We start from the raw sequence: 10,246 nt of genomic DNA on the forward strand, positions 1-10,246 counted from the left end.
CTACATTACAGTTCTTCTCTTTTGCCAGTGCCTAAACCTAAGATGGACGTTGATGGCTTTGCGATATGGATGGCTAAGACCGGCTGAGGGTCACAGCTGTGCAGCTGTTAGAGGAGAAAAGGGAAATGGATCCATGTTTTGGCAGACTGCCAGGAGACATCTTAAATACAGAGAAGGCCTCGATTTAAAAAGAAAAAAAAAATGCCACACCATTGTCAAAGGAAACTGCGTCATTACGTAGCAAAAGCCTGGTGAGTTAAACATCCCACCATTTACAGGAGACAATGGCAGGTGATGCTGCTGTGCAGAGCAATGCTTTGAAACAGGCTCAGATTTTAGTTTGTATGTGCACAGAAATAACCCACGAAAAGCCTGTTTTTTCCAGACATCATCATGATGCTAGACCTCGTGACTGCACTTGTGGGTGGAGACAATCATCCAATAGAAAAACAGGATGAAGATTCAGAGCGCCTCTTGCATCAGCATTTTCCGGTCTAAGCCTCAAGTAAAACTTATAAGATCCATATCTATGATTATATTATGAAGAGATCAAAAATGTGTGTTGGTAAAAAAAATAAAATAAAAAAATAGTGAATGACAGCAGTGGATTTGATTAGCCAATTCTCACCATCATATCATGCAGAACTGGCATTGCAGGCAGGAGCTCAAGCTCTGGAAATGCTGGTGTGCAGCGGACTGATATTTCCCTCAGGCAATAGCATTCACTCACTGCAGCACCTTAAAGCATTCCTTGAATTGCTTTTCTCAACTTTAAACGTGCCCAAATGTGCTTTAATGAACAGGTCAACACAGATCTTACCATTTGGGCGGGTACACTTCAGGGTCAAACATATGAAGGCATGACAGGCTTCAAGAAACCAAGGCTCTCCTGTGAAAATGAAAGAAAAAAAAAAGCATTACAGGACAACTGTGTGTCTTAGTCAACGCTCACGTTCTTTTGCACCACACAGAACACAGCAGAAAACTGAAATGACAAGGATTAAATTAAACACTTTGTTTTTTCTTTGTTTATCACAGCTTTCTTCAAATTATTTTAACTAAGTCTGCGGCTAAAAAGTCACCACACATAAATGCCATATTGGCTAGACGGTAGGTGTGGCTAAAACAGTTTAAAAACAAATCGTAATTGTGCGGCTTGCTCCACAAAACACTTAAGCTGCAATCGTTAGTCACTTTATGGTAGCTGACACAATTACAGATACATAATTAAGGAATGATTTTATTTGAAGTTAGTTTTAAGCGATGCATCGCTTTAACTCACAGTTTGATTGGAGGCAGTAGTGATTAAATAAATACTCATTTAATTAATGTTGTGGTCAAGATTACAAATAATAAGTAGTACATTTCACTAAAACTGCATTACTGACGAAAAGAACGAAAAAAAAATCTGAAAATGAATCAGTAACGTATTATTCTGTGTAGCATACACCCCCAAAATGTTTCGCTATTCTGTGCTATCGTGCTACTGTACGGAAATCACATATTTTTTAAAAAAAGAAAGGTATCAAAAAGAAATATAAGACTCAGAAATTCTGCTTTGCGCGCATTTCTTACCTTTCTAATTGCATTTCCAATCATTTTTTGTCAGACACTGGTTCAGGTTAGGGACAGGCCTGCAAAAATACTGCATGTTTTATATGTGGCTACATGATCAACAAGCTCACACAAACACCTGAAAAGGATGAGACTAAAGAAGCCGTCAGACATCAGAAGAGTATGCACTAAGTAGGTGTTAATGAAGAGATCTGTCCAGGCTGGTCACTGATATGGCAAACAGATAAACATCACAGACTTAAGCAGTGGAAATAACTCGTAATGTCAGAGGAAAGCTTGAAGCACTTTTACAAGTCAAAGTTAATACTGCCTGCCTCCCTCACAGAAATAGGGGATTCTGTAAAACATTACTACAGCTGCTATAATTTTTTAATAGCGTAATAACACTGTTATAAATCAATATCCACTTCAGGTGAAGCAATGCATCTCCCAAAGACATTGTACACTTTTTTTCCTTCTGTTATCATGCATCCCACTTTACAGCACTACCTGTGGTACGAACACACTGGCTGTTTGACTTATTTTATGACAAAACACAAAATCATAAAACCTAAAGTATAATCTTACAGATCACATTATTATTTTATTTTCAACAACTTTTAGTGAACTATTTGTCTAAGACTCGCTGGATTTTTATGAAGACTGTACACATTTCAAATTTTATTTTTGAGACTGCATTTTGTACAGCTGTTGAGACCACAGCCTTCTGAAGGTGCTGGGCCAAATGCTCAGAAATGCTGAGTAGTTGCACGACAAATTTTGGAATACCCTGCAAGCCTTTGGCAGTGATGAATCAGACAAAATGGCTACCAAGCGTCCCTATAAAAGACCGGCATGCAGCAGAAGAGAAAGAAGTGGGGAGGAAAGCTCTCAGATAGTCAAGAACTGCACAAAACCACTGCAACTTCCCATTTACTGGGTTGCACTGATCCGAGGATGGTAACTAGTAACAATCAGTAATCGACCAAAAAGAATAACTGAGCTGACGATTGCAATAAATGTAGGTTTGAAAAAAATCAGTGAAAAGAGCTGATATTCACTACCCCTTCTATGTTGGTGTCATTTTAATAAGACGTGTGACCATTTTTGCCACGGTTTTCCTCCTTTACGTTGATTCATATATACGTCATGGGTTGCAACAATACTTTCGCAGCCATCTTGCCCTAAAAGAGCAGACACTGAAAGGAGGGAGGAATTCTCCCCAAGTCATATGACCGCACTGTCTGCAGACAACTGCAGTGAAGGAGGAAAAGTGTCTAGACGAGTCTGTGGCAGCAGCACATCAGGTACACAGCCACAGTGGCGCACAGATTACTTTGATCGTGTTGTTAAAGCCTTACCAATATTTCTCTGTTTTCCGTAAAGCCTCGTGTTTTAGGATAGGAAACTGTTTGACAAAGACATCTTTCAGTGTTTAAACCAAATTCATCCAGGCTGGGCTACAAAAGATGTGTAAAAGCACATGTAGGGATTTCAATTTGGTGCAATGCTGTAGCCAGATTTATTACATTTATTAAAATATATGTGCATTAGTATTCTAGATGTATTTTTTTATCCACAGAAAGTGTTTTATTATACTTTGAAGCTACAAAAGGGGGAAGTTCAGGACAAATTCTGAAAACTTTTAGAATTCAAATATTAATATCATGTTTTGAGGAAAATTTTCAGTTAATTTACAAAGCTAACAACATCCTGCATAACATCAGCCCACACTATAAGTCAGTTCAAAAATCTCTATCTTAGCCTACAATGTGCACAGCAACCAACCTTTCTGTGCTCTTGTAGGCTGCCTCCTGGATGGTGCACTCCTCTTGAACTCCAGGGCTGAAGGGTGATTCCCTGCAGAGCACAAGCAAAGATAGGAAAAGAAAAAAAAATATTTCATACAGTGTTCATTTTCCATTACCCTGTAGTCACATATACGAGTTTAGATTCCTTAAATGTGCAAAAGAAATGCATTGTAATCAAAAATGTAGTCATTTTTTTGTCAGTGTAGCTGAAAGGGTTAAACTGAGACTAGAAGAGTCCACCGAAGGCAGCATTTGCCTTCAGGTGTCTGCTGACTAACAGGTAGCTAAAGCGCGCATGGGGTTAATCAACAACCTCACGTCAGCAAAGGTGCATCACCTGCGCGTCTTCCTGAAGTAGTGAATGAGGTGAAGCCCCCACAACAAAAGAAGCTACTGCTAGTCGAATTAATACAAGTAAATAAAAATATCACAATACGCGTTATTTTATTATTTTTTTACAGTCTGCTACGTAAAACAAGCTGCCTTAGATTTTAAGGTCTGCAATTTAACTGTTTTCTATTTTTTATTTATTTATTTTTTAGTCAAAAACACATAGCTAACATTCACAAATAAACGGGTTAAAAATGAATTTAAAAAATAAATAAAATAAAAAATAAAATAAAAACCAGCTATGTAATGCTGCAGTACACTGGGCAACTCTCACTCTGACGCTTGCCTTACCTACCTGTGCATAAAGAGCTGTCTCCTGATAGACTGCAGAGGAAAAAACTTTCACAACGTTTATCTAGAAAAAAATCTATATTTTTGCCAGAGCGTGGCGACTGGTGGGCGAAGGCGCTCGAGGAGGAGAGCAAAGATCCCATTTTCCAACAGGCGGCTTCCTTGTAAATGAACACAGATATCTAAAAGTCCATTTTCAATTTTATCTATTTCAGACAGACTCCAGACAGTCTCCAAACGGTTACGTGCCTGGTCCTGCATGCGCGTGCACGCCGAATGGCGCGGGAAGCGGCGATAACAGATCGAGAGCGACAGCGCGAGCGGCCAATGAGCAAGACGAGTCGAATCTAGTGTCCAATAATAATGGGCCATAAGCGTAAGACCCGCCCCTCCTCCTCCTCAGCCGTCTGTTGACAGTGCACTGAATAAAACAACAGTCTGAGTTAAGCAGTTCATTGCGCTGAGATGTGGGTCACTGACTGCAGCCTATCCACGCTGGGAAAAAGGCACAGATGCATGGTGTTGTGTATTCAAGAAAAAGCATATAGCATAAAACAGTTAACTTTTTAGGGTTAAGACAGTTATATTCATTCATACCCTTTTTTTTGAAAAAATGTAGCATGTTCCTCAAGATGGATAGATAGATGTTTAAATACATATAAAGGCCAGACAGCTTTGATAATTACAGTCTGCATAATGCTAGAGTTATTGATTTTATGCACAGTGATGAAAAAAAAAGTTGCTGAATACATTAACCTAATAGTTTCCATGTTGCCAAGGACTTTCCCCTCATTGAGAAAACTGAACCAATTTGAACTTCCAAATCAGCATCAGAAGGTCTCGGCCGATTTTTTTTTCTTTCTTTCAAAGTTTCATTCATTCACAAAAATATTCCTACAGACCATTACAGCCCGCCCCACCCCATCCCACAGCCTTAGCATCACTTTCTCCAGACAGCTGCTGATCCTTATGAACTGACATCTAAAACTCATTGTCTGGCACAAAACAACTTCCAAGTTGGCATTTATATTCTGTCAAAGTCTACACAAGGCATACAGGCGAGTTTGTTGTAAAGAACCTCTGTCCTTTGGGTGGAGAATAACAAGTCTTGTCTCCTTCGGCTTTGCACCCTGTAATTTGCATTGTTATGGAAAACCACTGGATTTGGACAGAGCACAGAATCATTGAGGTCAGCATAATAGAGTGTGACAGGTCCCCTTTTCAAATCTATTTGGAAGTAAAATCAAAATTCCTGGGAAAGTAGATCCATGGAGCATAGAAATATCTTATACAGCTTTGAAAACAGATGTTGTGAGTGAACATGTAATGAGGTGTGGAATATATGTATTGATATGGATTGCACCTGCAGAGGTTGGGAGGCTGAAACATCAGACCTTTATAATGTAAGAAAGCATGTTATGGGCTATAAAAGCACCGGCAATGGGTCTTGCCAGATACAATTTTGGTTCCAACTTGCAAACTATTATAAACGTGGGCTTGATAAATTTCAGCACAGTATTGGGTATGTCTGCAAATTCGCAATGCTTTGGATACACAGTTTTTCATATTACTTTAAAAGAAAAGAAAAGGCAAAGTCTGCATTTTGTCTATCAGTAGCTGCAGTCTATTAGAATTCACCGACTATATTTCACTAGCAAAGTCCCTTTACACTTTCTCAAATTAAAAATCTCACGGCTGATCCCCTCCATCGCCCTGGCTTTCAGATATTGACCTTGTGGTGCTACAAAATAGCTTCTTCCTCACTGCGGGACCCCATAATGAGCCAATACAATGAGGCTTCAGTTCACTGCTCACCTCTCTTTGGTGTCTCTCGGGGTCTTTGTTGACGTTTGTCAGCCCAAGAGGAATTTGGGGGTTAGAATTCTGCTGTAGTCTAACGGCCAGACTCAGACGAAACTTTGACTCCCAGACTTAAGCACAAAAGAGGAAAAAAAATAGCGTTGAGATAAGCAGGCTGTGACCTTACAGGGAAGAAAAATCAAAGGAGTGAAATGAATAAAGATAAGGCCAGATTTTGAATTTCAGCCAAAGTGACCATTTGAAAAGGACAAGCATTTACATGACAGCTGTACTCTGTTACATTAAAACTGAAAACCAAGCACTTGTTTTTTTTTTGTTTTTTGTTTTTTAACTTTGACAGCTTTGCAGGAAACAACAGATCTGATGAGTCATGATACCTGCCTGCAGGGGAAAGTAAAGCTACGACTCATGTGAGTGAGAAAAGCTCTGCACATTCAGATGCCACTTCCAGATATCAAAACATAAAATTTGACTGCAAAGCAGATCAGAGGCCCCCACTGGAGAAATTCCAGAAACAATGACCATCTATGGACCCTGACTGATTTTTGTACAGTTGAATTTAATTGCACCAGGGTTGTTATTAAAAAGTGGCAGACGGTGGGGTATAAGTACAAAGGGGAAACCGCGGTATTGGACCCCTCTACTATTTAGAGTCTATAAACAAATGTAATATTTAACAGCCAGGGAGACACTGCATGCACTAGGACCATGTGGAAGAAGAGCATTCAAACTACCCCTCCCCATCCTTTCTCATTCATGTCAACAGCCAAACAGCAGAAATGTCCAAACCCCAAACCCTAAATGTTAAAAAAGGGGGGGATATAAGCGATGTCTTCAATATATTTACTTAGCTAACGTTAAAAATATTCACAGTCAGGACATGCTGGAAGATGAATATCAATATATTAATTTTTTATTAATTTAGCTAATTGTTAGCTAAATAGAAATTGTGAAGTTGCTGTTATTTCATATTATGCCAAATAAGCACAATCAGTCCACCCTTGTTGACCCAGTTCACTCCTCACATCAACTCCCAATTCATAAATATGAATTAAAAATGCCATTTTTAATTTGCTGCATGCCTTCCTCATGTTCATTAATACATGTAACAGGATTGATAATCTTCCAAATATATGAAACCAAAATTCCAACACTGATTACGCTCCAAGCTAAACTACATATATATATATATACATATATATATATATATATATATATATATATATATATATATATATATATATATATATATATATTATATATATACCATATATATATATATATATATATATATATATATATATATATATATATATGATAAATATGTAATTGCCAACATGGATGTGAAGAAGAAGAAAGCGCAAAGAATTTAGGCCATGTAATTGGTCTAATGGTACTTTTTAAATAATATTTTTATCCATATGAACTACCTTCTCAGTTATAGTGTCTTGAGATTGTATGAAGGTACTTCCATTTCTAAATGTAATACATTTTAAATGCATTTTTAGAAATTATAATATCTATAACAATTTTAATACACTAAATATTCTTTGGGGCAGATGGTCGGTTGGTTGTGGAGGAACATGCAGCCCTACTTCAAGTCCTTGCATAGCTTTTAGGTGTATTTAGGGTGTGAATCCTGCTTCTCCATAAAGATGCAAACTAGAGGCTGTCACATGTTTGAAGAATGAGCCACTTGTCTTTGGTGAAAGTCAGTACAACTCAGTGCAACTCCAGAGAAAAGATACACTCAGATTTAATTATTTCTACCATGTATCAGGCTGCTTTCTCTCTCTTCTTTATTTCCTTACACACTTATGATACTGATATGCTAATCTCTAACTTAAGTGATCAGTAAATAGATTTTTTTTTCAATTCACTCACTTTGAAATACTGTGTTTTAGTCCAATCATCCATCTGGCCTTTTTGTTCCCCTTTTTGGTTCAGAGACCACTATCAAGATAACCACAACAGTAACCATGGCAGCTCTTTTTCTGACTGGAGTCTTGCATCCTTTGTTTATCAAGTTCTGCTATTGGCATAATTTTTGTTTTAAAGCTTTCATTGAGCTTGAATGAATGAATGAATTCTATTGGCTGAACCATGAAACAATGTAAAGCTGCTTGCCTTTAAGTTTTCCTACATATAGACATAGTTAATTTGATGAAGGTACTTTTGCTACCGACTGTAAAAGGATTCGCTTTAACTCATAAGTAAGTAAAATGTATTTAAATAGCATTTTTCACAGATAGAAATCACAAAGTGTTTTACAATAAAACCAGAAATAAATATAAGACAATAAAATGAAAAAATAAAACAACAAATGAATTAAAAGCTTGTCTGTATAGAAATGTCTTCAGCTGCTTTTTAAAAGAATCACTGGAGCCTGTACAGCGTAAAGACTGTGGAAGAGAACCCCACAAACTTCCACAGCTCATATCATGACCTTTTGCTTTGTTCTATTATAAATGTTTCACCAGTATGTTTAAGCCATGGTTCTATCTTGTGAACAGAAGCCTAACTTGATTTATGTAATATACATTTTCCTTATGAATTGAATTTCTGTGTGTTGGTGTTGGTGACAAATATGCTGGGAAATATTTTACTCGTCTTCCTGACCTTGGTGCCTGTGGATGATGTGCACGAACTTGTTGACATCAAGTTTTTTTGTAGGCTGCACTATAGAGGACTTTGTCAGCATAGCAGCATTATAAATTATATTTAGCAAGCCAAAGTAAAAATGTGGTGCTCAAAAGAGGAAGGAGAGAAGAGAGCAGGATGATAGACTTTGTATTTGAGCAGTGTTATCAATATGTTGCTAAGATAAAGTTATTTTTCACCACCTACACGTGAAAATACATCTAGAAGCAGGTCGACTGGAAATGATTGTTGAATGTGGTTAATGGGCTTCTCTCCTTTGCTCCATGTTTATAGTAATACAGTTAATGTCACTTTAGCTAGTCGAGTTTATAGCACTAAATGAGCACTAAATGTGTCCATTCCCCGACTTCTGACTGCAGCTGCTGTCCACGGTGCTGTTCAAAAGCTAGAATGATGCTGCTGATAGTATTGATTATTGAGAAATATAGAAAGAATGTGAGATGGTGTTTTTGCTCTGGTGGCAGTAAGGGCCCACAAAATATCTGCTCCAGGCCCATCACAGAGTTGTTACGCCTGTGTTTAAACTAAAATACAACTGAAAACAAAGCCTAACAAAGGCCAAAGTTGACTCTTGGTTTCACATGGGACACAAACTCCAGGTGTCTCCTAGGAGAAAGTCTTGTGCTCTGCCCATTCATCCACCCTTACCTCTTCCCTATTCCAACACGTTTCACTTTTTATACTAGCTTACCATAGACTTCATAAAGTCTTCTGCCTTGAGGCTTTCTAGCAGACACCCTAAGGGCAAACTTCACCCACTAGCATAAAGCTGACCAATGGAAAGAAGTTTCTCTTTGTTCCCTGTTCTAGTGTTAATGTATTTATGTGGCGTTGAAACATATGGAATCCAATTAACAACCAGAATATTTTGTATTATTCATGAGTTTCAAGTGTTCTAAGCCAGTTTGTGATCTCTTCTCTGTATTGAAAAAAAATCTCATGTCAAGCAATAAATACAACCTTTTGAATGCCTGAGGTTGTTTCCTTTCTAAACATAGCAAGTATTTCTTCTGTTCTTCATGATTTTATGTGTGCAAAATATCATATTCAATTGAGCAGGGAACTGAATTAGTTTCCTTTTCCAAGTTTCAGATTAAATCAGAAAAAAGGCTACTGGTTTTTGCTGTTACTCATTGTTTTTTCTTAGTGCAGAACCTGTCTACTCTTCCTTTAGGGAGCAAAGTTATCAGAGAGTTGATTGAGACTTGACAAAAGGAAAAGGAAGTACCTAGCACCTTTGTCCCTTTTAGGGAACGGTCTCTACTAAAGCTTTGATATTGTGCAAGAGTACAGGTGTGCTTTTTATAGCAAAAAGGAAGATAAAAGTTTTGGTTTTAAAATGTATTCTTTAGAATTAGAAAAATAAAACTGCAAAACTAGAATTTAAAAAAGGCTTTATTTATAACAGGATTACCACTTGTGTAAGTGTTATAAAAAACCTCATCAGCCTTGCCGAAATAATGTATGACAAAAACCGTTATGTTTCTATAACATTATCCTTCCATTAGTGCAAGTAGTGCCCCAACACAGGTGGAAATCCTAATTTTTCATACCTTGAAAAACATTACAAGGAGAGGTTTGAGGGCAGGATTAATCCAGCTAAAGCATGTTCATTCTTAAATGATTATTAAAAATTGAATGAGTACCATGAATGTTTAAAGCTGTGGGGGAAAGAAGCAGAAAACATTTAAAGAACAGAGAGCGCATAGGAACTAAAA

This window comes from Oreochromis aureus, linkage group 9 (assembly GCF_013358895.1).
Source record: "Oreochromis aureus strain Israel breed Guangdong linkage group 9, ZZ_aureus, whole genome shotgun sequence".
NCBI lineage: Eukaryota > Metazoa > Chordata > Actinopteri > Cichliformes > Cichlidae > Oreochromis > Oreochromis aureus.